Source organism: Polypterus senegalus, chromosome 8 (genome assembly GCF_016835505.1).
Source record: "Polypterus senegalus isolate Bchr_013 chromosome 8, ASM1683550v1, whole genome shotgun sequence".
Taxonomy (NCBI): Eukaryota; Metazoa; Chordata; class Cladistia; order Polypteriformes; family Polypteridae; genus Polypterus; species Polypterus senegalus.
In genome coordinates this window covers 137,937,192-137,950,141 of record NC_053161.1, presented here as the reverse complement: position 1 = coordinate 137,950,141, position 12,950 = coordinate 137,937,192, and the positions used below count along the sequence as shown (strand labels likewise).

The 12,950-nt window shown below is 38.2% G+C and overlaps 1 protein-coding gene across 2 annotated transcripts in view; it reads left to right on the top strand.

Moving 5' to 3' along the window:
* LOC120534313 (putative tetratricopeptide repeat protein 41) overlaps positions 1 to 12,950 on the top strand; it is a 98,894-nt gene that overhangs the window by 1,490 nt on the left and 84,454 nt on the right. Inside the window, exon 1 of one of the 2 annotated variants that reach the window (XM_039761807.1) lies at positions 290 to 406. The exons of the other annotated variant lie outside the window; for it this stretch is intronic. The gene's annotated coding sequence lies outside the window, so the exon portion shown is untranslated. Of the gene's footprint in view, positions 1 to 289; positions 407 to 12,950 lie in introns of those variants that run through there. 2 annotated transcript variants of the gene reach the window in all.

Sequence of the window (12,950 nt, the reverse complement as noted above, 5' to 3'; positions counted from 1 at the left end):
TACAGTGACTTAAGCAACATTCAAAAATGCCGAGCGCTGAGGGAACAATCAGAATAAATATATTATTTCATAATCCTGGGCTGCAGTAAAGAGTAACTAAAATTATGGATTCACTAATAGTGAAATTAGTAACAACTTTCCGAGTTTCATATACTTCATCAGACTGTTTTTTGTTCTGGTTTTCAGGAACTCCTTTTAACGCACAGTATTTTTGTATCTTATTTTTTTATCACGCATTTGCTTGTTTGCCGGCTAACCTAAAAGAAATGGGTGATTAATAGACCAAGTGCACGAAAGATTTGAGCTTCCGGGTCACGTTTACCTTAGCAACCAGCCGTCGTCAAGATATCAACTTGAGAGTGTGCGAAAGTGAAGAACAGGGCAGCGATTATGTGAAAAAAGTCAGGTAAACTTTTGAACAGTTTTCAGTTGTGTAAATTCTTGTGGATTGATCGGGACACTTTGAGAATTTGTATATTTTTGATTACCCTGTATTTGTAGATGCAACTCAGGTGTATTAATGTAAACACGCTACGTGACGAAACGGAGAAAAAAGATTATTTTCGAAGCATTGTTTTTTTAATTTACAGCTATTCATTTGCTTTGTATTCGTACAATGAACAGCTTTTTCAATGTACAGACACATACAATATTCACCGTGAGAGTAAATCATTTATCTCTTTTATCGATCCATCAACCCATTTTGTGGGACTTATTAAGTCATTATAGGGTGGCCAATAGACACGCTTCATCAGTGCTTTCCAAATTCATTCCTTAAAGAACACCATGGCTGTATTTTTTCCAATCATATTAGCAATAATTACAGTTATTTTTTCTCGTTGTTTAATTAGTTCCTTTATTCTGCATTTAGAAGATATCAGTCGTGTTACATTTATTAAGGTACAGTATTTAGAAATATTTGCACTTTTGGCTTAGTTTAAAGTTCTTAATCCGTTTTCCTTTTAATCAACTTTTTCTCTGTGGGACGTTGCCCTCTAAATTATACCGTTATTCTTACAGTTTACAATGAAAAAAGTGGCCAACAGGGCAATCAAATTTGAAAACTGGGCTTGCTAAATTTTATTGGAAGGTAACAAACATTTAGATGAGATCATGTATATTGCATTGAGATAATTTAGTGTTTTATTATCTGGGCTTTCACTATTTTTCTCATCATCATTATGATGTACATTCTGCAAGGTGTTCTGGTTATTTAAGCAACTGTTTATTAGTAATCATGCACATGTAGTCTTTCAGTTTGATAAAAAGTACTGTATTCCCTTTATTTTTGCAAAGGTCTCTTAACCGTGTTGTCATTTTATATAACATGGGCATCACATGCTGAACAATCATGTAGTATCATAATAACTACACTTAAAAAGACTAGTGTGTCTATACAAGGAAATGCACAAAGTGACAGTGCCCACTTAAAAACATACTGCACACAAAATAGCAGTAATCAGTGGAAAAAATATTTATGAAAAATGACATTCATTCATATCACTATAATAATGGTAAAATTATAAACAAAGCATAATGCAAAAATGACACATTTACATGTTTATGACAACCAGATAAAAAGTATAAAAGTAAACAGATGACAAACAAAAATGCAACCACAATAAGCCTAACTTGAATCCCTGTCTGTTTTCCCTTATTGAACCCATTCTTACAAGTTATTTGTATAATAAATATACTTTTTAGATGTGTTTGCAAAAAAATTTGAAAATGCCTATTGTCATCTTGTCCAAGTGAAATAACTTGGCGCCCAAAGGACCAATTTTGTACATTTTATATAGTCTGCCATTAAGGAAATTTCTTCCAAAGGTGAAGTTCATTCACATATCTTGAATAAACCGTGCTGAATGTGTTTTTGAAAAGTATTAAGTAGATTTTTGAGGCAATTTATTTTAAAACAAAACTAAAGAAACATTTAGTGTAAACTCAATTACTGATTACTGATTGAAATCTACTTTGAGAGAGGTTATTTCAATGTGTGTATATTCCTCTTTTGTATATCCCATAGCTGCTCCTGAGGATAAATTAAATCTACAATGCCGTTTTTTGAAACAGCAGGAGAGCCGTGCAAGCAGGTAGCCTGCTGCCACCAAAACCACTTGTACATGCGTGGGAAACTTTCAACATACAGTGCCTGCCATAATGTTTGGGATAAAGACAAGTTTTCCTTGATTTACCCATCTGTTACAGAGTTTAAAATTACAAATCAAACAATTCAGATGTGATTAAAGTACACATTGCAAACTTTAAGGGTATTTGTATACATTTCAGTCACTCCGTGTAGATATGACAATTTTTTCTATGTGTTCCCCCTATTAAAGGGCACTGTAATGTTTAGGACACAGCAATTGCAGATCTATTAAAGCAGTCATATTTAGTCCTTTGTTGCATATGCCTTGCATGAAATGACTGTTTGAAGTCTGAGATTCATAGACATCACCAGATGCTGAGGATCTTCTCTGCTGATGCTCTGCTAAGCCTCTAATACCTCCTGCTTGTTTCAGGGGCTTGTCCTCTGACGTTTTCTCTTCAGCATATGGAAGGCTTGCTCAATTGGATATAAATCAGGTGACTGGCTTGGTCATTCAAGAATTTTCCATATTTTAGCATTGAAAAACTTCTGTGTTGCCTTGTCAGTATGTTTAGGATCATTACCTTGTTGTAGGATGAAGCAACGTCCAATCAATGAGTTTAGAGGCATTTACTGGAACCTGAGCAGATAAGATGTTTCTTTACATCTCAGAATTCACTCTGTAACTGCCATTGACAGTTACATCATCAATGTGCCAGTACCTGTGGCAGCTATACATGCCCAAGCCATAGAACCTCCACCACCATGTTTAACAAATAGATAGATAGAACTTTATTTGTCTCCAGGGGAAATTTAGCATGAGGCGCATATGTGCTCTTGCAATCACTCTGATACAGGTAAATCTTCATCTCATCTGTACACTGCAGGCTGTTTTAAGTACTTTTTCACAAACTGTAATCTGTCCGTCCTGTTTTTGTGGCTTACTAGTGGTTTGCATCTTGCAGTGGGTTCATGAAGTCTTTTGCGGATATTAGGCTCTGAAACATCTGCATCCTGTAGACTGTTTCTGATCTTTCAGACAGGTGTTTGGGGCTTTTTGTTTACCATTGTGAGGATTCTTCTGACATCAGCAATGGAGGTGTTGTTTGGCCTAACAGATCATTTGTGATTACTAAGCTCACCAGTGTGTTCTTTCTTCTTACTGATATTCCGGACAGTTGATTTAGATAATCCTAAGGTTTTACCAGGTTCTGTAACGATTTTATTCTTGTTTTTCAGCCTCATAATGGCTAGACTTTCTTTGGCACAGTTCTTGTCCTCATGTTGAACAATGGCTACTGTAGACGCCAAAGTGTAGCCAAGGTCTCTTATGCCTGCAGTAATGAAGCAATGAAACACCTGAGTAATCACAAACACTTTTGACACCAGTTGTCCCAAGCATTTCGGTGCCAAGAAATGGGGAGACCATGTGGAAAAAGTGTTGCCATTACTACATGGTTTGCCTGAAATGTATGCAAATGCCTTTAAATTAAAGTCTTCAATGTGCACTTTAATCACATATAAATTGTTTGATTTGTTTTGTAAACTGTTGAACAGAGGGGTAAATCAAAGAAAAATGTGTCTTTACCCTAAACATTATGGAGAGCACTGTATGGTTTAACTTTTCATTGGGTACCTCTTTTAAAAATATTTTTAAGAAAGGTGATATTTAAGAAACATGAACTTCAATTAGCAATAGACCCTTCATGTTATATTTCGGCTTGACCCCCTCTTTCTTGTTGGATTTTACATGCCATTTTTATTTCCTTTTTGTTAATTTCTATCGCCGCATCGGGAAAACATCTAAGCCCAGGGCTGCCACATGATCAGAATACCGCTAGAGAAAAGCAGTTCCTTATAGAGATCTTTAGGGGTAACATGACCAACGCTCGTCCTATTTTTGATCCACTCACCACACGCCCCAGACCAGCATAAGATTACAAGCAATAAAGCAAAGGAAGAAAAAAAAAAGTTATATTTACATATTAACAGACAAGACAGTTTGTTATTCCTCAAAAAAACACATATATAAAAAGACAAACTTTCACAGATTAGGGTGTGAGATGTTCTCGCCTGAGATAACCTGGTTTTGCCAAATTGGATCACAGTCCTTACAGTTCATGAGCACAGTGAAATACTGGAAGCCCCACAGAGTACGTCATCATCTGATGCCAATAACAAAAATGTTCTGCCCTACCAGTCTCAAAGGTCGATCGCTCTGGTGAAATCAAAAAAATGTTTGTCTTCAGAGACATGTCTCCCATGTATCTCCGAGTAAAATAAAACCTTCTTCCAGCAGGTGGAATGCAAATGGTTTCTTGGCGCTAACTTGCTGCTTTCCTTGCTCGCATCGCCCAAGGTCTCTCATTCTCTCCACCTTCCTTTCCGGGTTAAACTGTCTTAAGCCCAACCGTCCTGTCCACGCTGTGTCTTCCCCTTAAAGGTGCAGTTCCCCATTTTTGGCGAACCCTCAGCAACCCATTTCCCTATGTACACCTTAAGGATACTCAAACTGACAAAGGGGACAATAGTACACGTGGCACCCACTACATATTTTTGATTCAGTTGTTTATGTTAAGATTGTTGATTATTTAGTTTATGTGTATCTAAGTATATAGTATATAGTTTTGTTAGTGGTCCCTGAAGAAGTGGGGGACACCTGCCCATCACTGTGAGGGACTGCCCTCATCCATTTGAATGTCGAATAGAACCCACAGTCTGTTGCGGTTCATTGTGAATGCACTGGAGCTTGGTGGGTATCTTTTCTGTGCTTTGGATGGCGATTTTGGACTTGTTTGCCTCTAGATTGCCTTGTTGTCTCAGGCAATTTGTTTTGCTTATACTTCTTGGAGCTTATTTTTTTACTAGAGATTTTTTGGGGTAATAAAAATTTCTATTTATAAAGATCCTACATTACCTTTTTTCTTGACTAATAGGGTTTTGGTAGTTCTCCCTCTCTAGTGGGCATTTTGAGCCATTGCGGGAGTTTTTAAGTTTGGGAACTCTCTACCTCATGATACTCCACAACTAACAATAGTAGATAAAACAATGCCGGCTTTACATCACTTAAATTGTAAAGGCTTTTCGTCCATCACAAGACTATTTCGGCTCAGTTTTTGACTATATAGCAGGGGTCCTCAATCACAGTCCTGGAGGGCTGCAGTGGCTGCAGGTTTTTGCTCTAACCTGGTTGCTTAATTAGAAAGCAATTCTTGCCAATAATTTAATTTCTTGCCTTGTTAGTGTTTTAACTCTGCTATGTCAGGTAATTCTAATATCCTTGATTTTCTTCCCCTTTCTAAGGATATCCTCAAAATGAATTGAAGTCTAAAATGGATGAGTAATTCTCAGTCCTTTACTTTTTTCTCTTCACTTTCCTCCCAAGTATTTAATTAAACCCAATAGTGCATGATAAATACACACAGGTGTAAATGGTAACAAGCTAAATGGAGAAATGCTGGTCTCTTGTGTCATTTGCATGTTATTGCTAATTGGGAACAATTAAAAACCAAGAATATAGCTGTTTAAGACTAAAATAAGCAATAAGGATCCAAAATCTTAACGGACAAGACAACTAAAATGAAGCAGAAGTGTTACTTGAGCAATAAGTGCTTCTTATTAAGCAATTGGGTTGGAGCAAAAACCTGCAGCCACTGTGGCCCTCCAGGACCGTGATTGAGGACCAATGCTATATAGTTTTAAAAAACTATTAAAACCATGTATTTTATGTACTCTACTAATTACTTTCAAAAAAGGTAACTAAATTCCTGAATGCACCCATGTCACTTCAAAGACTGTTAACTAAGTGCTGAAATGCACTAGAATGCTGTGAAATGTGGAAATTTTGTAACCTATCAATATCTATAATTTATTTGACCTTATTTTGAGTGTATAAAGACTTCTTATTGTCCAATATCAATGTACCTAGGCTGACATCACATTACACAACATCAATCATAGGGTCTGTCACACTTAACAATCGCAGTTGCAATCATTGGGGATGATGGATTACATGACTCCCTCACAACTTTTCAGCTGTGTGAAATTTCCTGTTATGTTGTGAAAGTTCAACTCCAAATCAGAAAAAGTTGGATAGTATGGAAAATGCAAGTAAATAAAAAAACAGTGATTCTTAGATTTACTTTTTATTTTATTGCAGACAGTATGAGTATGAACCCAAGATATTTCTTGTTTTGTCTGGCCAACTTTATTTCATTTGTTAATATACATCCTTTCCTGTATTTAAGGCCTGCAACACATTCTAAAAAAAGTTGGGAATGGAGCAAATTTGGGCTAGTAATGAGGTAAAATAATTAAATATCAAGGACCAAGGACCTTTTTTTGTCATTCCAACATCCATATGTAGAATCTAAACTCAGTACAGTACTCGAGTCCAAGTAATTAAACAGTGCACACAATAACTCCATACAGACGTCATAATAAAAAGTATTCCATAAGTAGCTACTTGCCCTATAAATTTTGTGATAAAGGTATCACAGATAAACACAATAAAATAAAACAAAATGACATTAATACATAAAATAAAGTAAGATAACTATAGCTGAAAGACATATTATAGTAGTATGCATTGTAATAAGCAGTAATAAAAGAGGCAGATAATTTAATTAATGAGACTACTGAAATAAAATGCAAAGTGTAGGGTAAGTTACACAGAGTATACAGTCAGATTTAGTGATGTTGTTTTCAGAAGTCATTTAACATCCAAGAAAAAGCCATTTCTCAACCTGGAATTACTAGCCTGTAAGCTGCACAGTCTCCTGCCTGATTGGAGGGGGGCAAACAGTCCATGTGCAGGATGAGCAACATCTTTCATAATGGAGGAGGCTTTACTTTTGCACCACCTGCTGGTGTAAATGTCCTCAATAGTGAGTAGGCTGCTGCCGATGATCCGCTGTACAGACTTAGCTATCCTCTGCAGTGCTCTCCTGTCTGTAGCTGAGCAACTGCTGTACCACACCGTAATACAGGAGGTGAGGATGCTCTCTACCACACATCAATACAAGGTACAGAGCAGCTCGCTTCAGCCTCCTTAAGAAGTAGAGATGTTGGTGGGCTTACTGTACCAGACAGGCTGTATTGTAGCTCCAAGAGAGGATATTTGTATCAGGGGTCACCAGCTCCGGTCCTGGAGGACCATCGTGGCTGCAGGTTTTCATTCTAACCCTTTTCTTAATGAGTGGCCTGTTTTTGCTGCTAATTAACTTCTTTTGAACTATTTATATTTGGCTTGCTCTTGAAGACTCAGACCCCTTAATTGTTTCTTTAACAATAATGAGATACAAAATGAACCAAAACAACTGGTGTCCATCATACAATATCTGAAAATAAAGAAAGATGAAGGTCTCAGGAATGTCGATCTTCTCGGGTCCCCAAAACATTTCACTAGTGCTCTTAGAAAGAGAAAATCAACAATTTCGGAAATGTCTGCTAATGCACCATGAGAGCAGCAACAAGCCACAAAATTAAAGAACAGGTTTAATTAACAACAAGAATTGGCACCTCATTAAGCAGCTGGTTGGAGTGAAATTGGTTGGAGTTTGATGTCTTGACTTAGTTGGTCTTCTGATGGCTCACTCACTTCACATTTCATTTCTGTTTGGGTGCCATTTAAGGAAAGAAATGAAGCAATTAAGAGGAACAATGAAGAAATTCAGGGGAGCAAATCTTAAGAAAGCAATTAAATTAAAGTGAGTTTACAGCACAAACAGGACACTCATTAAAAAAAAGGGTTAGAATGAAAACCTGCAGCCACGGTGGTCCTCCAGGACCAGACTTGATGATCCATTATTTGTATTATGCACCCCCAGGCATTTGAAGCAGGTGACAATTTCAATCTAAGCAGTAAAGAGGAGGAGGAGGGAGAGTACCAGTCCGCTGAAAGCCCATAATCATTTCCTTAGTGTTTTTGACATTGATGCTAAGTTTGTTGTCCTTACACCAAGCCTCTAGTTTAGCCACTTCCATCCTGTATGTTGACTCACTATTATGAATGACAACTCCTACCACCCCTGTGTCATCTGCAAGTTTCAGTATGACTGGATAGTGAGATATGCAGTCATACATCAGCAAAAGTACACAGTAGAAGGCTCAAAACGCATCACCGGGGGGAACCAGTGTTGAGAGTGATGGTAGAAGATGTAATGCCATGGATTCTGACTGATTGGGATGTACTTGTTAGAAAATCCAAAATCCAGTTGTGAAGTACTTTGTTCAATCCAAGTAGTGACAATTTGTTCACCAGCATTTGGGAGGTGGTGGTGTTAAAGAGCTAAAATCCAGGAAGAGTAATCTGACAAAGAAGTCCTTCCTCTCCCGGTGGGTGAGAGCCAGATGAATCACAGAAGAGATGAAGTCATACATAAACATATTCATTGGGGTCCACTGTTACATTGATGATCTTTTTTTTTCTGCCATTACCAGCCTCTCAAAGCACTTTGAGATTATATGCGTGAGAGTCACCGGATGATATACATTTAACCAAGACACTGTGGAGCTCTTTGTGACTGGAATGATAATAGAGATCTTAAGTCATGTTGGTACAGATGCCTGGGACAGTGAGATGTTAATAATATCTGTTAGCACCTCTTTTAGCTGGTGAGTGCAGTTCTTCAAGACCCTGCCAAAGGTCTTTTTGAAACCTGCAGCTTTACGGGGGTTAACCTTCAAGTGGAACCTCCTCACATCTACTGCTGACATGGTGAGGGGCAGCTCATCTGATGGAGGGGTTGGTCTGGCAGTTGAAAAAGTGTTTAAATAATGATGTGATTTCAAACAGGTGATGTCAACAGGTAATTGCAGTATCCAAAAAAAGTTTTGTCTTTGAAGAGTAAAGATGGGCAGAAGATCTCCAGTTTGTCAATAAATGCTCAAGAAAATTATTGATATGTTTAAAAACAATGTTCATCAAAGAAAATTCCTCCTGGAGGAATTTGTATATTTCTCCTTCTACAGTGCATGATATAATTAACCAATTCAAGGAATCTGGAGGAATTTCAGTGCATAAAGGGCAAGGGCACAAGCTTAAGCTGAACACCCGTGGTCTTTGATCCCTCAGGCAGCACTACATCAAGAACTGTCATTCATCAATATGACCACATGGGCAAGGGATTACTTTGGCAAGCCTTTGTCAACATTACAATACAGAGTCACATTAACAAATGCCACTTAAAACTGTCATGTTCAAAAAAGAAGCTTTATGTTAATCATATCCAGAAGCAGCATTGACTTCTGTTGGCTCAGAGACATCTGGTCAGACAAATCAATATTCCAGATCTTTTTTGGAAGAAATGGATGCTGTGTGCTCCAGACCAAAGATGAAAAGGACCACCCAGACTGTTATCAACAACAAGTCATGGTATAGGGTTGTGTCAGTGCCCTTGGCAAAAGTAATTTATACTTCTGTGATGGCAGCTTTAATGCAAAAGAGTACATTGAGATTTTAGAGCATCATATTTTGTCTTCAAGATGACTTCATTTCCAGGGAAGTCCATGCATTTTTCAACAAGACAATGCAAAACTACATTCTACACACATTACAAAGGCATGGCTGCAGACGAAGAGAGTATGAGTGCTGGACTGGACTGTCTGCAGTCCTGACCTGTTCCTAATAGAGAATGTTTTGAGAATTTTGAAACAAAAAATGAGGTGGGGGCTCCCCCATCTCTGGGGCTGAGTTCACCAAGGTGGTCAAAAAACTCCTTGGTGGCAGGGCCCTGGGGCTGGATGAGATATGCCCGGAGTTCCTCAAGGTTCTGGATGTTGTAGGACTGTCTTGGTTGACACATGTCTGCAACATCACATGGACATCAGGGACAGCGCCTCTGGATTGGCAGACCGGGGTGGTGGTCCCCCTCTTTTAAAAAGGCAGACCAGAGGGTGTGTTCCAACTACAGAGGGAATCACACTCCTCAGCCTCTCTGGAAAATTCTATTCGGGGGTTTTGGAGAGGAGGGTCCGTCGGATAGTTGAACCTCGGATTCAGGAGGAACAGTGTGGTTTTCATCCTGGTCGCGGAAGAGTGGACCAGCTCTACACCCTTAGCAGAATTCTGGAGGGTACATGGGAGTTTGCCCAACCAGTCTACATGTCATTTGTGGATTTGGAAAAGGCGTTCGACCATGTCCCTTTGGGGAAATCTTGTGGGGGGTGCTCCGGGAGTATGGGGTACCGGACCCCCTGATAAGAGCTGTTCCGTCCCTGTACAACCGGTGTCAGAGCTTGGTCCGCATTGTCGGCAGTAAGTCGAGCCCGTTTCCAGTGAGAGTTGTACTCCGCCTGGGCTGCCCTTTGTCACCGATTCTGTTCATAACTTTTATGGACAGAACTAGCAAAATACCCGCGCTTCGCAGCGGAGAAGTAGTGTGTTAAAGAAGTAATGAAAAAGAAAAGGAAACATTTTGAAAATAACGTAACATGATTGTCAATGTAATTGTTTTGTGACTGTTGTGAGTGATGAGTGTTGCTGTCATATATATATATATATATATATATATATATATATATATATATATATATATACACACACACATATAAACATATATATATATACATATATACACATACATCCACATATATATACATACATATCTACATATACACACATACATACATACACACACACATATATACACACAAATACATACTGTATATATACATACACACACATATATAAACATATATATACATAAATATCTACATATATACATATACACACACACACTCTTTGGGGTCCGACTTGACTCTGCTTTTTCCTGCGTTGTGTAAATAATTATCACGTAGGCACGTTGGGTTAGAACACAAGCTTTTATTTTCCTCTTCCAGTAAACCCCTTTGCAAAACAAAAGGAAAGAAATAGACAGAGCGTCACATACACGTCTTCTTCCCTCTGCCTCTACAGCGTCCACCGCGCTTCTCGCGTTATTTATACAAACACATTACATATAAAACTATTTACAAAAAAATTACTCCAATTTTCCAAAGAAAACTATTTACAATACACATAGCTTTATAGAAAAAAAATCCTAATTTTATAATTATATATTCTTAACAAATGAAAAGAAAAAATATATATATATTTATATAGCATACCTTTGCAAAACAAAAAGAAAGAAATAGAGTGTCACATACACGTCTTCTTCCCTCTGCCTATTAAATAATAAATTAAATCGATTATAAATTATTAACACAAAGTAAATGAAAAAAAAAAAAATAAATATCGGGAAAGAAACTGAAACCACAACCTACCCCTACAGTGTCCACCGCGCTTCTGGCGTTAGAGCCAAAAACGTGGGGCACGCAGGTTGTGAGGTGTGACGCTAATTAACGCTCGTGCTACAACAGATTATATTGTTGTTATACTATAAACTATTTAGAGGGATCAACACTTTTGGGGAAGTTCATAACAAAAATAAAATTATAGATAACATTTTACACTTTGCTACATGAGCAACTGTTGCTGGGGGTGCCAGAATCCATGAAGGAAGAAAAATGAAAAACATTATTTGTACAAAATCTTAATTTATTTATCCATTCCTAAATAATTAAATGGGCAGGCTATTTTGTATCAGTGCAGTACGCTGCTTGTTAAAACGGATGACTCCCACTCTTACGTGCAAGTCTGCGTGGATATTATGAACTATCGTATCTGTTCAAGTTCTATTTAAATTTTAAATAGAAGGAATTTTTATTTAGTCGACAGAAATGTCTTTGGTAGGAATGTAAGTTAAATGTAGGCATCATTGCATAAATTTTTCTTCACCATAGAAATGTAAAGAGTAAATTCGCCTTACATTCCAACTAAAGATATTTGTGTCGACTAAATAGAACTTGAAAAGATATTTTTCGAATGTGATCGCGCAATTTAGATCGAGTTAACGCGCACATCACATCGAGCCCGCGTGCTATTGTGGTTTCGCCTGCGTGCCTCAATAAGTCACCCTCCCCTCGCTGTTACTTTTTTACCGTTCATCTAATGATTACACTGAGTATGGCTTTACCAAAACAATCATTGATGGCGAATAAAGTATCCATTATTCATAAAGCTTCAATTGGTGATCTGTCTTTCTGCGTTAACCGCATATTTTTCATACGTCTCAAACCAAGGGGATGCGAGGGTAAAATGAATCGGGAAGCGCTGATATATATGTATGTGTGTGTATATATATATATATATATATATATGTATGTATATATATATTGAAATAGTTTTACTGTGAAATAATGCAAAAAGTATGCGACACGTGTTTCGCCCTAATTTTGGGGTGATCAGGCGTATATACTCAGTGCACCTCCTCTTGGGAATCGAACCTCGGACGTCGGCGCTAGAGGCGAAACCTCTTCCATTGCGCCACGGCGCGTGGTTTGTCTATTTGAGAGTATGTAGATCGCAGCTTTTACACTTGTCTTCCTTTAGCGGGACATTGACTTTTTCCACCGTGTGCTTTGTTTCCGCAGTAGTTGCACTTATGAAAATGCTTGTATGTGTCAGACGCTTCATATGTTTTTGTTGCCTTCTCAATTGTGTAATTCGTTTTTTGTTCAGCACTCTTTGGAACTGTTGCATTTTGTCTGTGCACTGCGTCAGTTCACGTGAGGCGCTCGGTGTACATGCATCGAAGGTTCCCAGCTGTGCTGGTGCCATGTCGTGCGATGTCCACGGCTGTATTTAATGTTAGCTAAGAACCGGCACTTAAAAGTTTGTCTCGCAGTTTCGCTGAGTTTGTGCCAAACACCACCCTGACCATCTCATCTTCGTCTGCATAAGCACAGTCCTTCACCCGTGAATATTTAGCGGCAGTGTTTCTATTGGATTGCCGCTGACGGACGGCCTTATATGGGCAGG